The sequence below is a fragment of the Maniola hyperantus genome, chromosome Z (assembly GCF_902806685.2).
Source record: "Maniola hyperantus chromosome Z, iAphHyp1.2, whole genome shotgun sequence".
Classification (NCBI taxonomy): Eukaryota; Metazoa; Arthropoda; class Insecta; order Lepidoptera; family Nymphalidae; genus Maniola; species Maniola hyperantus.
The window spans coordinates 5,376,371-5,396,642 of NC_048564.1; the positions used below are offsets into that span (position 1 = coordinate 5,376,371).

A 20,272-nucleotide genomic window follows, 5' to 3' on the forward strand; every position below is an offset into this window, starting at 1 on the left:
CCTCCTGCCAGACACCCTTAAACCCTGTCTGGCAGGGGATTAGTAGGTATCTGCCAATGCAATCAACAACAATTTTATTTTATTTAAATGCTATTCCCACGCTATTCCGATGAAGATATAAAAAAATTACTCTTTATAATTTGACTTAAGATTTTTTTACACGTTTGTTACATGTTATTCGCCAAAGCCACCATGATCCAAATTTCATAGTCACTAATCGATCCTCTATGTGTTGGGGACAATACGCATATAAACTTTCAGCTTTTATATGGCTTTTATAAAATAACGAAAATCTGACATTCGTAGGCTCTCTCTCACTCTCTCTATTTACTTCCCAAATCTATGCTCATGTAACACACAAAGTCATTTCATTCATAGCCAATAGCCTACATTTTGATAGGTGAAGCCTCGCAATTTTATTACGAGTTTCATAACAGTCGTGAACTGTTTCATAAGTTGTCACGATGCCTCTTGCCTACATGAAATAAATTCATTTAATTGAAATTAAATGAATGTTTTTATTTTCACACTTCTCATGCTGAGAGGAGACCTGTGCTCTGTAGTGAACCGGCTATGGGTTAATCATAATGATTATAAAAGTTAATGGTTAAAGAAAATGAAGACTTTAAATGAAGGCCTCAGTACGTGATACTGACACTTGAATTCTATCAACATTGATGAGATGTAAAATCCTAACTAACCCTACTGTGGTGGTTAGATTATGCGCCAAACGTATATAAATCTATGTATGACCCATATCTCAAGAGCCTGTCCAGTGTCTACTGTCCGTGCAATTCTATTTAAATCGTAGGCAATAGAGCGTGTAGCGCCAGGCTACGAGATAACACGTCCGGCTATAACTTTCCTTTTGCCCTGCCTTGTTTCAAATATATTGAAGTTTTCTAAAGACAATATGCAATATTATTTTATATAGGCACCATTAATATATAAACCACAAAAAAAAAGTTTCTATGTCGGTTATAAAATACTTGGAAACCATCCGACCGATGTGCCCCAAACCAGTCTCATTAGAAAGGCAATAATGACATAATGGTTATAGACAAAATAAATGGGAGCTTTTTTTAGCTTATTTTTTAGCGCCAGGTAACCTTATAAGTATTATCCATACTAATATTATAAATGCGAAAGTGTGTCTGTCTGTCTGCTAGCTTTTCACGGCTCAACCATTGAACCAATTAATGAAATTTGGTACAGAGATAGTTTGCATCCCGGGGAAGGACATAGGCTATTTTTTTTCCCGGAAATTTGAAGATTTCCTACAGGATTTTCAAAAACCTAAATCCACGCGGACGAAGTCGCGGGTATCAGCCAGTACTCAATATGTATAATATGAAGGTACCTTATTATTTATTCGACAGCCCGTTGAAAAATTTTTTATTTCAAGATAACCTGTTAATAAATTAGGGAAGAAATGAAAATGTATTATAAATTATAATTGTTATTATTGTTATTATTGTTGTAAAAGCATGTAAAAGTCTACTTTTTCCTGACCTTCTGATCGCGTCATTATTGGCACTTAGATGAAAGTTTTTGTCAAAGTCAACAGCAACGTACGGCATCCGTATTTTTCCAAGGTATTTTTATTTTCAGGGGCGATATCTATAAATAGATAAACTTAGAAAGTAAACCATTATCTAAATTTAAAAAATCATCCAAATGTTTGGCCCCTTTTCCAAGAAACCAATTACATATTTATTTAAAGTACATATAGGTTATTTTTATTTGACATTGCCCTAGAGCCAACAAAGCCCTGGCCCTGAAGCATCCAAGGGCATCGACTTTCGAGGTTAATGACGGCTGTTGGATCAAGTTACGAATTACTAAGTCAAATACAGACCTGTTGAAGATACAAAGGCCAGTCGTCACTATGACATATCTATCCACAAAACTGAATCTTAAATTATTGTAAAGATAAAAACTAAATCGGCTTTCAATTTTTTTTTCAATCCAAACAACGCTGAGAGTTGTTAAAAGAACGGTGAAATTCCATTTAATAAATTGTTTATAGACTAAACAGAACAGAATCAAGTAGAAGTACATCAAAGTATACAGACTTTGATCTATGTAATTTAGTTACATATGCTACACCGATGAACTTCAACTACTCGAGTCTTGACCTACGTTACGTTACGCGTATTAGAAGCTCGCGGCTTCCCTTCCCCTTCACCGTTTCCACTTCATAGACTTGCTCCATGATGATGCCCTTCAGGACATCTTACATCAATATATACACTTCTGGGACAGGCAAGACTGCATGGACCCGTAGAACTGGGTTGTGATATGGGGATTAAAGTTAACATTTTATAACTAGCTGCCCCGGCGAACCTCGTACCGCCTAACAGTCGATTCAATTTTTTTTTTTAAATTCTCCGTAAGAACCATCCCCGTACTTCAAGGAATATTATGAAAAAAGATTTAGCGTAATCGGTTTAGCTGATCTCGAGATTTGCGATCAGCAACACATTTAGCGATTCATTTTTATATATAGAAAAGATTTTTTGATGTTGCACATGTCCTAATATAATAATCGGCCCTAATGTCCGATAATAATAAATCACTTAACATCAGGAGACCCCGCTATATATTACATGAAAAAACCCTGAGGCCGACATTCTTGTAACTACTTCGTAGTAGACTTAACCTTTAATTATGTTTTGTATCTATTTATTGAAAAATAATGGATATCCAAATGATATGTCGTTTGAATATCAAGCTAGGAAACTATTAATATTTAATTTAACACACTAACTAGAAATCGTGTATTGATTGTCCAACGATATACTTAATATTATGTATAATATTATGAGGGTACCTTATTATTTATTCAACGGCCCGTTGAAAAAAAAAAAATTTCAAGATAAGGTTGACATATTGGTCCATCTGCAAAGCCTGTTAATGCACTAGACCTGCATGCTGGTTTACGCTGCGGACACTAAAATTTGATGTAGGTGTGACTACAATCACCTTATGTACAGTGCGACATGGCTCTCTTGGCACTTGAATGACATTAACAGGGGGGTGCTGTTGGAGAACGAAGGCTTAGAATAGTCAAACAAGACCAAAGAGGACATTTGATGGCAACGTTAGTTCCGATTTTCGCCACGCGCCAAGATAGCCTTGTCGCACTGTATTTGTGTCTGAGCATTAACGCTGGCATAATATGAAAGGTAGAGGAGGTATGTTACAAACTTTCAGATTTCATCAGGAATCTCCTCAATATAATAAGTATATTAGTCATGGTAAGCATAAGCATTATACACACCAATAGACAGTTTGAACTGCTGTTTTGACGTAGACTCCCACTAAGAAAGGATTTCCGGAAATTACACCTAAGCTAATAATAGCATAAACACAGTATAAATACGGAAAGAAATAAAGATTTAATATATACTTAAAAGTAGGGTTCGTATTATGCGAAATCAAAAATTAAATTTCTTAAAAGCATTCCTTTGTTCTATGGCCTTCGGGCTTTCACAAGTGACACGTACGAATTTCGTATTAGGTGGTACTAGCAATAGCATCTACCGTTTTTATACATTAGTAGCATATTCACGCATTGTTTTACCCGATCACGGGAGGGTATGTAAATTTAACAGTTATCTACATATATATAAAAGCAAAATACCACTCACTCACTGACTAATCACGAAATCTCATGAACTATAAAGCCTACTAACTTGGGATTTGGAAGGTAGGTTCCTTCTAGGACGTAGGTGTCAGCTAAAAAACGGTTTTGAAACGGGGGGGTGGAAGGTTAAATGAAAGTCCTATGTTTTTGAAGTTAGATATATGAGTAGGTAAGTGAGACCTTTTGCAGCGGGACAATTTCTAATCTCATGAGAAACCAGAAATTTTACGCGGACGAAGTCGCGGGCAACTGCTAGTAGAGGTACCTATAGAGATAACCTAAATAAATCAAAAGTATCGAATTGAATTCCGTTAAACAAACGTAGCAGTATAGACTGTAGGTCTTGTATCACTCCGCCGAGACCTGCTTGCGGTGAACCGTGATCGGTCACGTTATATCCGGGTCACAAGTTGGCAAGGTTTATTTCAGAAAATATATAAAACTAGCTGACCCGCCGAACTTCGTACCACCTAACAGTCGATTCTTTAATTTTTTATTTTTTTTAATACTTACAATTTTTTAAATTTATCACTACCACCTAACAGTCGATTCTTTAATTTTTTTTAATACTTACAATTTTTTAAATTTATCACTCCGTAAGAACCATCCTCGTACTTCAAGGAATATTATAAAAAAAAGAATTAGCGACATCGGTTCAGCTGTTCTCGAGATTTGCGAATCATAAAACTACTTATATGTATAACTACTTATATATTAAATATAGTCTATTTAAAGCAATTTTTAAAATGGGTCGGATAAGGAGATTTTCCTTTGCTTAGGTATGGTACAGTCTGAGGCTTGGAACTACTGGACGGATCAGGCTGAAATTTAGCAAACAGATAGCTAATATGACGTGACGTATACATCTACTAAAAAAGGATTTTAGAAATTTCAATCCCTAAAGGGGTAAAACAAGGGTTTGTAATTTGTGTAGTCCACGTCGATGAAGTCGCGGACATAAGTTAGTGTAATATAATAAACGTTTCTCGTGAAACGTTTCTTTTGACTCTTACTGAAAACCACATTGAAAATCCAATAAGAAAAAATCATACGCGAATAAAGAGATAAACACGTATTTAAAAATTTTATACTAGGTTATATATAGAATATGACAGTTTGCTATAGCGAACTAACCTCAAGTGAAAGAGCGTCATCGAAGAAAGCAAACGAGTTATGATTACGTAAATTAATTCGCAAAGAAATGAATACGTTTTTCCTACACCAAAAGACATTTAAAATAAATTGATAATGAGGAAGATTTCACGAAAAATCTTTTCAAAAAACATAATTCAAACGACACTACAAAATATATAATAGAAGTTTATGAAACGGTGACATAATAGTGATTATTAAAACTTAAGTGCGAGTTTAAAAACCAAGCCGCAGGCGAGTCGCTGCCGCAGGTGAATCACATGAGTGTTTAATACCTAATTAGATATGTATAGTACGCGTCAGGCGGGGCCGATTGCCATCTTGACCTGTCGCGTAGTTTCATACACCCACTTGGACACCACTGTGTTGGTGGTCAAGTCAAATATAATTATTGTTGTGTACCTGTTATACTTCAATGGTATAAGTCCCTCAAATTGCTAATGCTCGTGGCCGCCATTTTAGTGACGTCAGCACTAGACTGAAGTTTCGAGCTGATGGTATATTTTTATTTTGGCTGACGTCAAAATGACGTCATTTCGATGTTAATGAGACATTGTTCCAGCGCAATAGCAATTTGCGGGACTTATATGTATACCTACATAACTGCAGTTTAATCAGAAAGTGTTCTTGACAATTTGTGAAAACTGGCACGTAATTTCCTACGTTTCACTGCTGTCAAAATTTATTTAACGAAGGCACCCTGCTGCTGGTGTATTTAATTTGCAAACGTCGAATCATTTAAGAGGAACATGTTGTACATAACAATTGGAAACGCTATGAGAGAGCACATATACTGGACTAAGAGTAAGCGCGTGCCAGACCTCCGTTATTTTATAAGAGCTTAAAGTTTTTCTGCGTACTGTCCACAACACAGGGAAGAACGATTAGGGACTAAAAAGTATGGGTCATGGTAGCTTCAGGAGATAACAGGCAATAAAGGTGTAAAAAATGTTACGCCAAACTATAAATTATTTTATATTTTCGTCAGAATAGCAGTAGAAATTACTTCATGCATTGCCAGACACTTAGTACTTATCGTGCCAACCCCCTGAAGAAAATATAAAAAGTGAGACTTAATACTTTGATGTAAGATTTTTTACATCTTTGTTGCCAGTTATCTCCCAAAGCCACCATGATCCAAACTTCATAGTCAATGATCGTTCCTCCCTGTGTTGGGGAGACACTTTCAGCTTTTATAAAATAAGAAAGGTCTGGCACGCGCTGGCTCTTTTTCTCTATACGAGTCCAATAGCGCCATATAATGTTTCAGACAGAATAGGAATAATAATTTATCTACGTGGTTTTTTATACCACGACTAGCTTATGCCCCTGACGTCATCCGCGTGGACTACACAAATTTCAAACCCGTTTTACCCCTTTAGGAGTTGAATTTTCAAAAATCTTTAGCGGATGTCTACGTCGTAATAACTATCTGCATGCTGAATTTCAGCCTGATCCGTCCAGTAGTTCCAAGCCTCACACTGTACCATATCTAAGCAAAAGAAAATCTCCTTATCTAATCCATTTTAAAAATAATTGCTTTAAATATCATCATGCCACTTGGAACACACGTTTGAAAAGTTTCTGATCTTTGTTTGAGGAAAATCTGTTCAGCCGTTAACATTTTTTTCCTAATTATTAGTTTGGAGATCTTAGGAATAGGTTTTATATTATTGTTACAAATACCTTGTCCTTTAAGACAAATATGCCTCATTGTTTTAATTGTTTCGTAATTTTCGAGAACATTCATTTGTTTACATCACTTTAGCTTATACCTTTTTTATTGCCTTGTTTTGACTACTTGAAAAGTTCGAGGGTGTTACATATCCTAACGATAACCTAGTTCAAATCACTTACGCAGCAAACCATCTTTGAAGGCTAACTCACTAGGTCATGAGTCCAGCGCGCCGTCAGCAAGAAACTACCTCATTGCCATACGTGACTCCGCAACTAATTGGGATTTAACTATATTTTAACATTAAGGTATTTAAACCAAGTGAGAGATGTGAAGGGGGGCAGTCTGTCGTCACACCTCGACGCAGTCTCTTAGCTAGGTTAGATTAGATTAGATTTAGGTTGTCACAATGTAAAACTCTGCATCTAACCTCGGTGCAGAGTGCAGACGTTAGGTTAAGTTAAAATGTAAAGATTTAAGAATAAATTTAGTAAAAGCCTATCTTCGTTTCCTTCAAAAATCCTTCTGGTTGCCGCTTACGTAACTAGGGTCGTTTTTTTGTTTGTTTACCTTCCATTGAATTCAAAAGAAGGTTCGACAGGTGGTGGGGAATCTGTATATAAACGAAGCCGATATGGTGGGCGTGACGCTGTAGCGGCCTGTAGGGCCTACGTAGCAAAGTCAATTCGAAACAACACAAAAAACCGACCCCGGGCGCCCCGGGCAGTTAAATTCTTACAGTGATCGAAGTTAGTGATAAGTGAAAGCGAATCTAAGAGTGTTATTGTGTTCAGTGCAAGTTTTCATTAGTGGTAATTAATGCAAGTGTTAGTTTTTGTGGACTTTTAGTACAGTGTGTGAATAAACGTTCTTGTTTTGGAAACTGGAATTTTAATCCGAACCCGTAGCACGTAACATTATTTGGGATTTGGCTAACAGGGGATTTGCAAAAGCAAGGAAGGATTTTCAGAAGATCATGGTCTTTAGTCCGCCACTGATTGACACCCATAGGTATATATTCCACATATCGAGTCGGAAGTGATTTAAATTTTTAATTAAATACTTGTCTTTGTATCCTGGCTATGTTATCAAACACAGAACGAGTGAATAGTAATTAGCTAATTCTCAATTCAGTGTGATCAAAATTGTTCAAGATCTCAATCAGTACCCTTATTATAAATGCGAAAGTGTTGGTTTGTTGGATTGTTGGTTTGTCCTTCAATCACGTCGCAACGGTGCAACGGATTGACGTGATTTTTTGCATGGGTATATATTATAAAGACACGGAGAGTGGCACAGGCTACTTTTTATCCCGGAAAATCAAAGAGTTCGCACGGGATTTTTAAAAACCTAATTCCACGCGGACGAAGTCGCGGGCATTAGCTAGTTTGGAAATAAATTAGATGTAACACTTATAGGACGCTTCAGCGTACAAACTAATTAATCTATTATCTAAATTTAATTCAGACATCGATTTATCTCTTTATTATCTATGCTCAACACTCGATAGTGTAAAACATAGTCCAAATAAATTTGATTTGAAAGTTACTAAGGGCGTGGGTAACAAACAATATGGCGTAGATTGCGAAAAAATAGAATTCATATTTATTAAAAATTTATAAACCATCTCTCTCACGCCCCCCAATTGTGTAAGAATAACCATATCATGGCTATCGCAATCGTCAAGAATTCTGCCCTTTGATTGGCTGTGAAAAAATGTAAACAGCGAATCAACCAATCAAAGGGCAGAATTTCTTGACGATTGCGATAGCCATGAAATGGTTATTCTTACACAATTGGGGGCACGGTAATGTAACGAATGAAGCAAATAGATGTAGGTATAATACGTAAAAAATTACTTCACACGCGCCATTTTAACTTTTTGTGTCAAAAATCATGTCAAAAGTATGATTTTAGTCCTTATTTTAAAGGTGAACCGTACTTTTGACATGACTGTTGACTCGTAGAGTTAAAATGGCGCCTGAGAAGTCATTTCGTACGGATTATGTTTATGTTCTTGAGTTCCAAGCTTAGCAAGAACTAGCAAGTCTTTGTAATCATTACAAAGGGATGCCTTTAAGCGTTCCGCACCCGAATGGTACCAATGGGACCTTACTGCCTCCGCTAGATGGATGGACAGACGGATGCATGGATCATCCATCGAATTATTTGTCTGTCTGTCAGTGGATTTTACCTCATAAACCATAATAGCTAGATAGTGGAAATTTTAGTTTGTATTTTTATTGTCGCAAAAAATTATACAAAACTAGATGATGCCCTCGACTTCGTCCGCGTGGATTTGGGTTTTTAAAAATCCTGTGGGAACTCTTCATTTTTCCGGGATAAAAAGTAGCTTATGTCCTTCCCCGGGATGCAAGCTATATTTGTACCAAATTTCGTCAAAATCGGTTGAACGGTTGAGTCGTGAAAAGCTAGCAGACAGACAGACAGACAGACAGACACACTTTCGCATTTATAATATTAGTATGGATATGGATTATATTTATAAGTGGCCGTCATGTTAATTAAAAAGTACATAGATAATCTTGAACGATGTATGCGAGTCCAACTCGCACTTGACCGATTATATTTAAAGCCTCGTGCATAAAGCTTGTTCATTATTTTACTCGATGGTTCTTTTCGTAAAAAATTATAATTCAACTTCTTTATATACGTTTATTAAATTGTATCCATTTTAAATGGACATTTTTGTCTTACGTTTTATATCTTTGCTTTGTTTTAAGGCTCGATCCAGATTGTTTATTAATGTGATATTTTTACACTACAATGATTATGATTGTACTCTATGAGGTAGGTGTTTATTGCCTGTTGCTTGTTCCACATTAGATAGTTGAAACCCTAATATATTCTTCTCAAGATAATGAAAATAAATTAAAGCTGACCATTTATATTTTGTCTTAAAATGTGCTTGGAATAAATAAACTTTGTCATAATAAAATAGCATTCATACCTCATTTATTCAATTATCTGAAATTGCGGCTTTAGATAACACGAAAGGATATATATTATGTAAGTACTGCAAATCCTGTATAAGTGTAAGAGCAAAGTAAAATTTTCACCATCTCCACGCAATTTACCCCATAGTTTCAGTAAAAATGCGGTCGCCGCGCCGTGCTACGAAAAGGAGTACGAATAAATTTCCCAGATAGAGATAATGGCTTAACCTCATAAAGCCAACACTGTCCATTTGGTAACCTATTTAAAACCAAGTGCGGCCTGCAATTCAATTTTAAACGCAACGCAATTCATTTATAAAAATTGAATAAAACAGTTCACAAACTTTTAAATTTCAATCTTCAAAAAAGTTTACATACTCTTTAACCCTTCAATAGTTTTGCACGCTTCAAAAGTTTGTAATAAAGTGTTTTGAATTATTTTACTCTTACTTGAAAGTTGATCAGTGGCCTTCGCAGAGATGAAAGGTGTCCGCAGAAGTGACTCGAGTGTTTGGTATACTCGCGGCAGGCGACTGAACCGCGTCGCGAAGTTCAACTCCGGGGCTAGAGGACGACTCTATACCACGAAGGAACGCACAACACTGCTTATCGACCCCTCGCTCCGCAACAACTCTGCCGCTAACCCCTGTTCGGATGTGGCTCCGCGCCTGCCTACGGCGCGTTATTGCCAAAATGCGAGGAACCTTTAAACAATTCATCTGTCATTAAGCCCGTCTTAGCGATCGATGACCACGTGACTCCGATTCACAAGACCGAATCCAGTCACGAACGCCCGTGCTTAGAAAAACTCAATGGTTGTAAGTCTACGCATCGATTTTATTTTTGGAGCCTATTTAAGAACGTCTGGCGCAAATGCTTATAATTGAACGCACGACTAAGTGTTTTGCTAAGAATTTGGTCTTGTATAAGTAATTTACTAAATATCATATTTTTAATTTAAAAAATGCTATAGGTACCTACAAACGGTTTTAGAGACTGAAGTTACATAGTTGAGTGACAAATAAATAGTGTTGGGTGGCTGAGGGTTGACACGAAAGACTCAAGCAATAATATTATTATTAAACCTATCACAAAAATAATTCGATCGTTCCCATAAGTCTATGACCGTTCCTAATGAGCATTAATCAGTTGGTTGAAGGGCTACGCTAAGACAAAGAAAATGAAAACTGTTGAAATTCCTGCTCTTTCTAAAATTAATTTCTGCTTTCAAAAGTATCCCCACAAAATAGCCGCTACGTCAAGCGTAGCGTTTTTAAAGGTAAGCAAATTAAAGTTTTGGATCACGTTTTCCCCTGTAGGTACTTCTGCTTATATAAATACTTGCGCAGTCTAAAACCAAACAAGGTATAACAACAAAGGCAATCAAAACTCGAATTCGCGACAAACGTTAAAACTTAGCTTTTTAGGTAAGTATGTTTATTTTCAGCAGTGATAGCCTAGTGGTTAGGACGTCCGCCTTCTAATCGGAGGTCGGGGGTTCGATCCCGGGCACGCACCTCTAACTTTTCAGAATTATGTGCGTTTTAATTAAATATCACTTGCTTTAACGGTGAAGGAAAACATCGTGAGGAAACCTGCATGCCTGAGAGTTCTCAATAATGTTCTCAAAGGTGTGTGAAGTCTACCAATCTGCACATGACCAGCGTGGTAGACTATGGCCAAAACCCTTCTCACTGTGAGAGGAGACCCACGCTCTGTAGTGAGCCGGTGATGGGTTGATCATGATGATGATGTTTATTTTCTAGTTACCTTGCTAGTTACTGATTCGTCGAGACTTCGCACGAGTAAGCAGTAAGCTTTTCTAATGCATATTATACTTCAATAACTTCAGTATGAAAATATTGCAGTAAAACATAAAGCTAGCCTTGAATGGTGCCAAGAATACTGGCTGCATTTCTGCGCTGGACAGCCAGGCTGATCCGTTGCACAAAAAATGAGCCAGCACTGCTATCACCAGATGAGCACATACTTGCCTACCTAATAGCAGTTCATAAACGAAATGGTAATCATAGGTAGACCGTGTTCCCGTGTTGTAATTCACACAAATATTATCCATACCTACTAATATTTCCATACTAATATTAGTTAATGTGAAAGTGTGTTTGTCTGTTTATCTGTCTGTCTATCTGTCTATCTATCTGTCTGTCTATCTGTCTGTCTATTTGTCTATTTATCTGTCTGTCTATCTGTCTGTCTATCTGTCTGTCTATCTGTCTGTCTATCTGTCTGTCTATCTGTCTGTCTATCTGTCTGTCTATCTGTCTGTCTATCTGTCTGTCTATCTGTCTGTCTATCTGTCTGTCTATCTGTCTGTCTATCGCTCTGTCTGTCTGCTAGCTTTTCACGACCCATCTGTTCAACCGATTTTAATGAAACTTTGTACAGATATAGCTTACATCCCGGTGAAGGACATAGGCTACTTTTTATCCTGGAAAATCAAGGAGTTCCCACGGCATTTTTAAAAACCTGAATCCACGTGGTAGAAGTCGCGGGCATCATCTAGTAATATTATAAAGACGAAAGTTTGTTTGTAGGTGTGTATGTTTTTTACTCAAAAACTTATTCTTTCACGCAAACTACTGGACGGATTTCGCTGAAATTTAGAATGGAGACAGGTTATACTCTGACTTAACACGTAAGCTACTATCCTGGAAAATTAAAGAGTTCCCGCAGGATTAAAAAACCGATATCCACGCGGATGAAGTCGCTGGTATTATCTAGTGGGTATATAATATAACCTTTCCCGGTGAAATTTTCTAAACGATGTTGAAAAATATGTGAAAAGCAGAAAACTGTATTTATTCAAATCTATCAAAAAATTTGGGAGCTCTCCGCGAGAGAATTTACACACAAACGTGGATTGCGATTTATTGTCGTTTAAGATCTCGTAGACATTCGTAGACCCCCTCGTAGACTATTATATCGCCAGAATATTTTGAATTTTAATCCTCATGGAACTTCAAATAAAAGAGTGAATATAGAGAGTTGTAATGTAAGTTATCGATCAATAAAACTTCGACTTTGATCGATAGCATTTTGTTGAATGTTTTATATAGAGAAGTTACAGTACGGTTTACTGTACAATAATACTTGATCATACTAAGTTTAAAGAAGTAAAAGTTTCACTTGTAGTTTGGCCAACGATAGGGGTTTGTAAGCTTGCCGAAGTCTTGGTAACACAGTTTGTAAAGATAACGCCCTGGTTATCGTTTTCAGTAGTATCTATATATACTTGGAGCAAAATCCCCGTAGCGCCCGATCTGCCTTATTTTGTAAGTAACAAAATGTATGGGATAGAGTAGTCTTTGTATGTATCTTTAACATTCCCATATTTGCTAGCTTGGACCAAGGGCCAATTTAAAGATATCAGCTGCTAAAGGTACGAAAAAATATTACTGATTTTTAACCGACTTCAAAAAAGGAGGAGGTTCTCAATTCGTCGGAATCTTTTTTTTAAATTATTTTATTTTTTATGTATGTTCCCCGATTACTCAAAGACGACTGCACCGATTTTGAAAATTCGTGTTTTGTTTAAAAGGGTGGTCCCATATAAATTTGGTGAAGATCTGATGAACACCTTCGAAGACAGATAATGGAACTCCTCAACGGATCAGAGTAGGTACATTGCTCGCGATCAGTGTAATAGCTTAGTAAACAGTAGATTTTTAACCAGGCATAGCATATTTTAATGCCACGGGGCCACTATAATTTGTTAAATAAAAGTTTTTACAAAAAATAAAAACCGACTTCAATACACAAACACTAAAAATTAAAAATAATTTAATTTATTACCGAATATATTATGTATACAAGAGTTAATATAGTTCCATAATAATATTTTTTGTCTCATAAAAATATGAAGTCGAGACGATTCGCGCAGCTAAAGCTAATTGGCACCGGCACCAAAAATTCAAAAATTCAATGCCACTGATTTTAATTTCGCAACGTTTCCGCTTAGAGCGCTGGCTGTAGATGTGTAGACAAACTTGAGCTTTAAAACAAGGCAGTTAAGATCCAGTTTACTATAACGTAGAAGTGTTTCGACACTCGAATACTATCAACGTTGGTGAGATATAAAATCTCGTACTAAGCGTACAGAAACAAACTTCAGCCAGACACAATAGGCTACTTGACTCATATCTAATTTCGTCCAATAAATGATTATTTATTATAGTATTTTGCTTAAGACAACGAAATATATCAATAACAATTTTTAAAAACGCAGGATGGATATATAAAACCAATTTTAAAAAATACAGTTTTTATTTTTATTTGAAACGCTGTCAGCCATGATGTGATGTCATTAAATATGTAAACAAAGAAATGTCATCCCTATGTCACGCGGGGACTAACGTAGTATCGATATAATATATAAAATTTAAAGTCCTGACTAACTTATATATCAACGCACAGCCTAAACATCTAAACAGCTGGTCCTAGATACATGAAATTTGGTGGGTGTGTTTTTTGTAGGTAAAGAGAAGGTATCCACTAGGAAAGGATTTTTTGAAATTCCACCCCTGAGTGGGTTAAATGGGGGTTTGAAATTTATGAAGTCCACGCGGGCGAAGTCACGAGCATAAGCTAGTTTTTATATATTTCTAAAAACTCATAGTAAACGTAAAAAAATATCGTTTTCTCTTTATAAATTGAATAAGTTATTAAGTAAGACTTACAACAAACGGATCTTTGCAAAAATAAATTTGGGTTGAAGTCTTTGTCATATAGGATCCCTTTAAGCAAGTCTTCGCGTGTTACGTATATTTATTTCACTGGGCACTCTAATCCACAACTTTCCTGTGGTCTTTATCGATGCGTTTTTTACATTCTCGGATGATACAATAACGATAATTACTATATTATTTTTCATGTAAACTAGTATAGAAGTCATGTTTATTAAACTTTGGGAGGTTATGCTGTTGTTTACAAATGCATGACGGCAGAGCACAGATAATCTATGGGCCAAACATGGCCGACAGTGTTTTCACCTGTCTAAGAAAAAAATATTTTTAAATTAAAGTTTTACGGTTTTTAGGGCGCAAAAAAATATAGTGTTAATTTTTTTGATCTAATAGGACAAATATTAACCATTTTAGACCAACTTAAAAAAAGTGTCAACTAGCCTATTCAAATGTCGCTGTGAATATGAACACGAGCGTGATAATTAGATGGTTTTATAACACAGTAACAGCGGTGATAGCCTAGTGGTTAGTACGTCCGCCTTCTACGGGAGGTCGGGGGTTCGATTCCGGGCACGCAGCACTAATTTTTCAGTGTTATGTGCGTTTTTAAAACAATTAAATATCACTTGCTTTGACGGTGAAGGAAAACATCGTGAGGAAACCTGTATGCCTGAGAGTTCTCAAAAGTGTGTAAAAAATTATGCAACATGTTTCATAAGACAGCTATTAGCATTCAGCACGTTAATACTCTCTTTATCCCTAGAAAATACCCCTTTTTGCATTAAAAGGGGGTGAGTTTATACCATTAACTTTAGCTTTAAGCAGGGGCGGATTTACATAAGGACTTATTGGACTATTGCTTAGGGCCCCGTGGATACAAAGAGCCTCCAGTCCCCATTGAAGACAAAACTGACAATATTGGCACAGATTCTGATGGGAACTAAATTTTAGAGTATTTGCATATTTTTCTTACTAATGTAGTAACAAAAAGACAGACAAGCTTAATTTAATTTACAAAATATGTCTAACTTCGTGACTGTTTTGACCATTAGTGTTTTTCGTATAGTAGCAAGCTGTAGTGTCTTTAATTTATAATTCATTTAGCAATATTAAAAAGAACGAGATGCGGTTTATAGTCTAATTGTAGTTTAGAGAAAGACGTCAGAGCCAACACCAAAGTGAATTTTTAAAAAAATCTAAGATTTTAGAAATTACTATCATAAGTTTGATATTTAAATGCAGAAAGGTTACTTTATATTATTTCCTATACCATGTAGGTACGTAGTACCTACCTACATCATTATCGAAAACAGTTTTTTGACAAAATATTACAGACATATTGATGTCACAGGCCCCCAATTAGTATTAGACGCCTCACAAACTCACTCCGTCCCTGGCTTCAAGGATTACTGTCTAGGTACTCATCGGTACCATTTTAGTTTGAATGCACTGTACGTTACAAGATGTTACGAGTATAAAGTCCCTAACGTTATTACTAACAACTTAATCTCCTTGATACGTTTCCGCAAAGACACCAGATACTTCCGTAAAGAGAAGTTAATCCGTTAGTTTCCGTTGATTAATCTCTTTGTGACGAAATTCGCATAGAAGTTAGAAGCAATCGGTATTGCAGATCGAAGTCGTGGTTTACATTCGTCATCGTTATCGTCAACCGATAGGGAAGTTGTAGGGAATTCGACATGTCTGCGTTCTGTGCCGTCTGTATCCAGCGGCTTTGTGCGATTTTCTTGGTATCTATCTATCTAGGAAAGATCTGCCAACGCTACGCTTTCCGGTGTGAGATCTATTTCTTGCACCTTGAGACACCAATGTCTATACACATACGGGTATACATACACATAAACACTAAGTGGTCAAGGGGGTATATGAATTAAGTTAATGTAAATTAATTGATTGGGCAGGTCGCTTGTTTGGGATGCAAGGTGTGTAGACACTATAGCTGCATCCCACATTCAGGCGACCTCCTCTATGGCGGGTGCAGCGACCATCAGCGCCGAACAGGCCAAGAGGCGCAAATATGAAAACCTCGATGGGAGCTTCATATTCGTGCCTTTTGGTGTGGAGACCTTGGGGCCGTGGGGCCCGGGGCTTGAGCTCTTTTTGAGGAAATTTCGAAAAGGGTTATCGAGTCAACCGGGGACCCGAGAGCTGGCAGCTACCTTGGTCAAAGAATTAGTTTGGCCATCTAAAGAGGGAATGCTGCCAGCATCTTGGGTACAATGCCTCGCTGCGGTGGTCTCGATGAGGTTTTAGATTTAATTTAATTTATTTTGTTTTTATTTTAATGTTTTTTTTAGATTTAAGTTTATGCCATAGAAAATGTATTTCCTGCTTTGAATAAATTAGTGTATTTTGTAATAATAGAATTCAATAATTAATTGATAATAACAGAAATCTAATCTAGTTACTAACATAGTTATAAGGTCTACTGTTACTAACACTTTATGGATGAAATTTGGATTACTCTGGTTCTTTTGCGAACCTCCTCATTCGAATTTTTTTATTTTTATTTTGATTCCTCATATTTCTGTACTCAATTTTGTACAATTTGATCTACCTACAATGTACTTTGCCAAAATCACACGCCAACGCCAAATTGAGAACTTCCTCCATTTTGGAAGTGGTTGAAATTAAAATCGATAGTCACAACAGGAATCCACCGCTTTACATTAAATGTAATTGTAATAATATCAGGGATCATTTTAATTGCAGATTCTAGAATCAATATCAGAAACTGTGTCAATATTATGATAAGAATCCAAGTACTATTTTAATATAATTTGTATAATAGCTATACTATGGTTCTTATTGCAGGACCAGTATTACTTTGTAGTTAGTTACATATTATTTGATTTATTCATACCTACTTATTTGTTTTCGGCAGCGACGATTTGACCCTGCCCTTCCAAGAGGGAAATAATGCTTTAATAATGAAACAAACAGGAGCGAAGTATGTGCGCAAGCTTTTTTTAATTTAGACTAGCTTTTTCCCGCGACTTCATCTGCGTGGACTACACAAATTTTAAACCCCTATCTTACCCCCTCAGGGGTTGAATTTTCAAAAATCTGCGTGCCTTCAGCCCGATCCGTCTAGTAGTTTGAGCTGTGTGTTGACAGATCAGTCAGTCAGTAACCTTTTTCTTTTATATATAGGTATATTATGAGATGATATTATGAGATTATAAGATGCTATTTAAAGTGAACAAGAAATCAGAATCTAGCTAGCGACGCGAAGTTTTTCTTCAATTTCATCAAGTCGCTTCTCGTTTCTTCCCAGTGTTGGGGGTCAATACGCAGAGAAACTTTCAGCTTTTATAAAATGACGGCTGGTACGCGCTGGCTATTAGTCCAATAGCATCGTAGCAAAATAAATAAGTAGGTAGACATGTAGGTAGGTAGGTAGTAGGTACCTACCTACTAGCATTTTTTTTACAAAGATTTTTTTTTTTTTTTTTTTTAAAGAATACTTATTAGGCATTTTAATTGACTAATATTCCCCTTTCCTCTCCAATTAAGCGTCAGGCTTGTGCTAGGAGTAGGTACGACAATAGTGCAACGGGCGGGGTTTGAACCGTCGACCTTTCGGTTTTCACTCCACTCCTATACCGGTTGAGCTATTGAGGCTCTGAAGGTTCTTGAGGTACAAAGCTAAGCTGATTGACAAAGGTAGCTCAAACTTAATCACATCAAAGACATTCTCAACCACCTTACTCGTAGCTGTGCGAGTATAGGGTTGCCTGGTCGCCAAACCTAATAGCCGGACAGACCAGCCAGTTTGGCCGGACATTTGGGTAGAAAGGCCGGACACCAGTGGCGTGCACAGGGTTTGAAGCCAGGGTATGCATTAGTTAAGTAGGAACCTGTTTACTGGCAGGTCATAATGAAAAATATGCATTGAGCTAAACAACTGGGGTAAGCAGTGCATTTATGCTTCTATGACCTGCACGCCACTGCCGGACACCCTACATTATTGCGGATTTTGTGTCTTAGTATTAGTAGGTACGACAAAAAATTGTATGTAAAATCAAGCTTTTTTATTATTGTCATAAACCTTGTTGTCAGGCGGCACTGCCGCCTGCGGGGGCGACCGACAGTCGACTCGCCTGCGCTCGGCCACGCTCGTTTGCGAAATGTAAAAAACCTAACAAAAGCCGGACAAGCCGGACACCGTTTATTTTGGCCGGACACGCAATCAAAAAGCCTACCTTTGTCCGGCATTATCCGGACGCCTGGCAACCCTGTACGAGTAATATCTCTTTGTAGATGTTGAATTCTCGTCCTAATTTGAACAGCGCGTCAGCACAGTCAGCCACATTTTCAAATGCACTAATGAATATGGTTTGTTTCTTCCTTTGAGGCTACGAATAACTATTGTCATACGTACCTTTGAGGTAATTAAATACAATTTCTATACAAATTAACAGTACTTAGCTGTGATAGATTCTTGCAACAGAGGCGTGGGTTTATATAAAACTAGATGATGCCCGCGACTTCATCCGCCTGGATTTAGGTTCTCAAAAATCCCGTGGGAACTCTTTGATTTTCCGGGATAAAAAGTAGCCTATGTCACTCCCTAGGTCTTTAACTATAACCATGCAAAATATCACGTCAATCGGTTGCTCTGTTGCGACGTGATTGAAGGACAAACCAACAAACCAATAAACCAACAAACAAACACTTTCGCATTTATACTATGGGTAGGTACTGATGGCAATCGCGGAGTCACGGAGTGTATAGTCCGCGACAGGTCGAGATGGCAATCAGGCCCCGCGCAGATTTTGTAATTACGAACTGTTCAATGGGTATGTTTGTTTGCGTGTCTGTTTGGCGTAATCATCCTAACGGCTGAAATAATTTTGTTTGTCACTCCCACTCCCACTCCTAATGGGGTAAAATGAGGGTTAAAATGTTATATAAAAGTATGTTTATGAAGTTAAAGATATGAAAATTGGCGTTCAGATATTCTTGGTTCCGTGTCATAAGGTGAGACTGAATGCGAAGATAAGTGAGGCCTTTTACAGCGGGAAAATTTCTGATCTCATGAGAGACCAGAAAATTTACGCGGACGAAGTCGCAGACAACTGCTAGTATTATATAAATTTAAGAGCTGATTGGCTGATCTATCAAGGCAAGTTCAAACTACTGGATGGATCGCTGACGTCTCTGATTGTGACGTCGACCTCCGCTAAAAAAGGATTTTTGAAAATAGGCTACTTGACAATTTTTTTAAGTTGGTCTTAAATGGTTAATATTTGTCCTATTATATCAAAAAAATTAACACTATATTTTTTTGCGCCCTAAAAACCGTAAAACTTTAATTTAAAAAAATATTTTTCTTAGACAGGTGAAAACACTGTCGGCCATGTTTGGCCGATAGATTATCTGTGCTCTGACGTCATGCATTTGTAAACAACAGTATAACCACAGTGTGGTTATACTGTTGTGGTCTTTATCGATGCGTTTTTTACATTCTCGGATGATACAATAACGATAATTACTATATTATTTTTCATGTAAACTAGTATAGAAGTCATGTTTATTAAACTTTGGGAGGTTATGCTGTTGTTTACAAATGCATGACGGCAGAGCACAGATAATCTATGGGCCAAACATGGCCGACAGTGTTTTCACCTGTCTAAGAAAAATATTTTTTTAAATTAAAGTTTTACGGTTTTTAGGGCGCAAAAAAATATAGTGTTAATTTTTTTGATATAATAGGACAAATATTAACCATTTAAGACCAACTTAAAAAAATTGTCAAGTAGCCTATTAAATAGGGGGTGAAATAGGGGTTTGAAATTGGTGTAGTCCATATCGCGGGAATAAGCTGGTAAATAAAAATAATTAGATAGGGGCGAAACCGTGAATATCGGACACGGGGTGAAAATCAATGTCATGCTGAAATATAGCTACATACGCCATCTACCGTAAGATCTTTAAATCATGTTCCAAACAGACAGCAAGGAAGCCTTTCCTGCGTTAGCTTGTATGTAATGTAGCGGTGTAGCGTACTTTCCACAGATGGCTCTGTGGTTCGAAATTTGGAAACACCTTGGAAATTATTAAATTTTTAAAAAAAGTTTTTAAAACCTAAATCCACGCGGATGAAATTGCG

The 20,272-nt window shown here is 36.9% G+C and overlaps 1 protein-coding gene across 1 annotated transcript in view; it reads right to left on the reverse strand.

Moving 5' to 3' along the window:
* LOC117995690 (solute carrier family 7 member 14) overlaps window positions 1-10,021 on the reverse strand; it is a 99,260-nt gene extending 89,239 nt beyond the window's left edge. Inside the window, exon 1 of the mRNA XM_069509055.1 lies at window positions 9,884-10,021. The gene's annotated coding sequence lies outside the window, so the exon portion shown is untranslated. The remainder of the gene's footprint in view (window positions 1-9,883) is intronic.
* Between the last annotated feature and the right edge of the window lie 10,251 nt (window positions 10,022-20,272).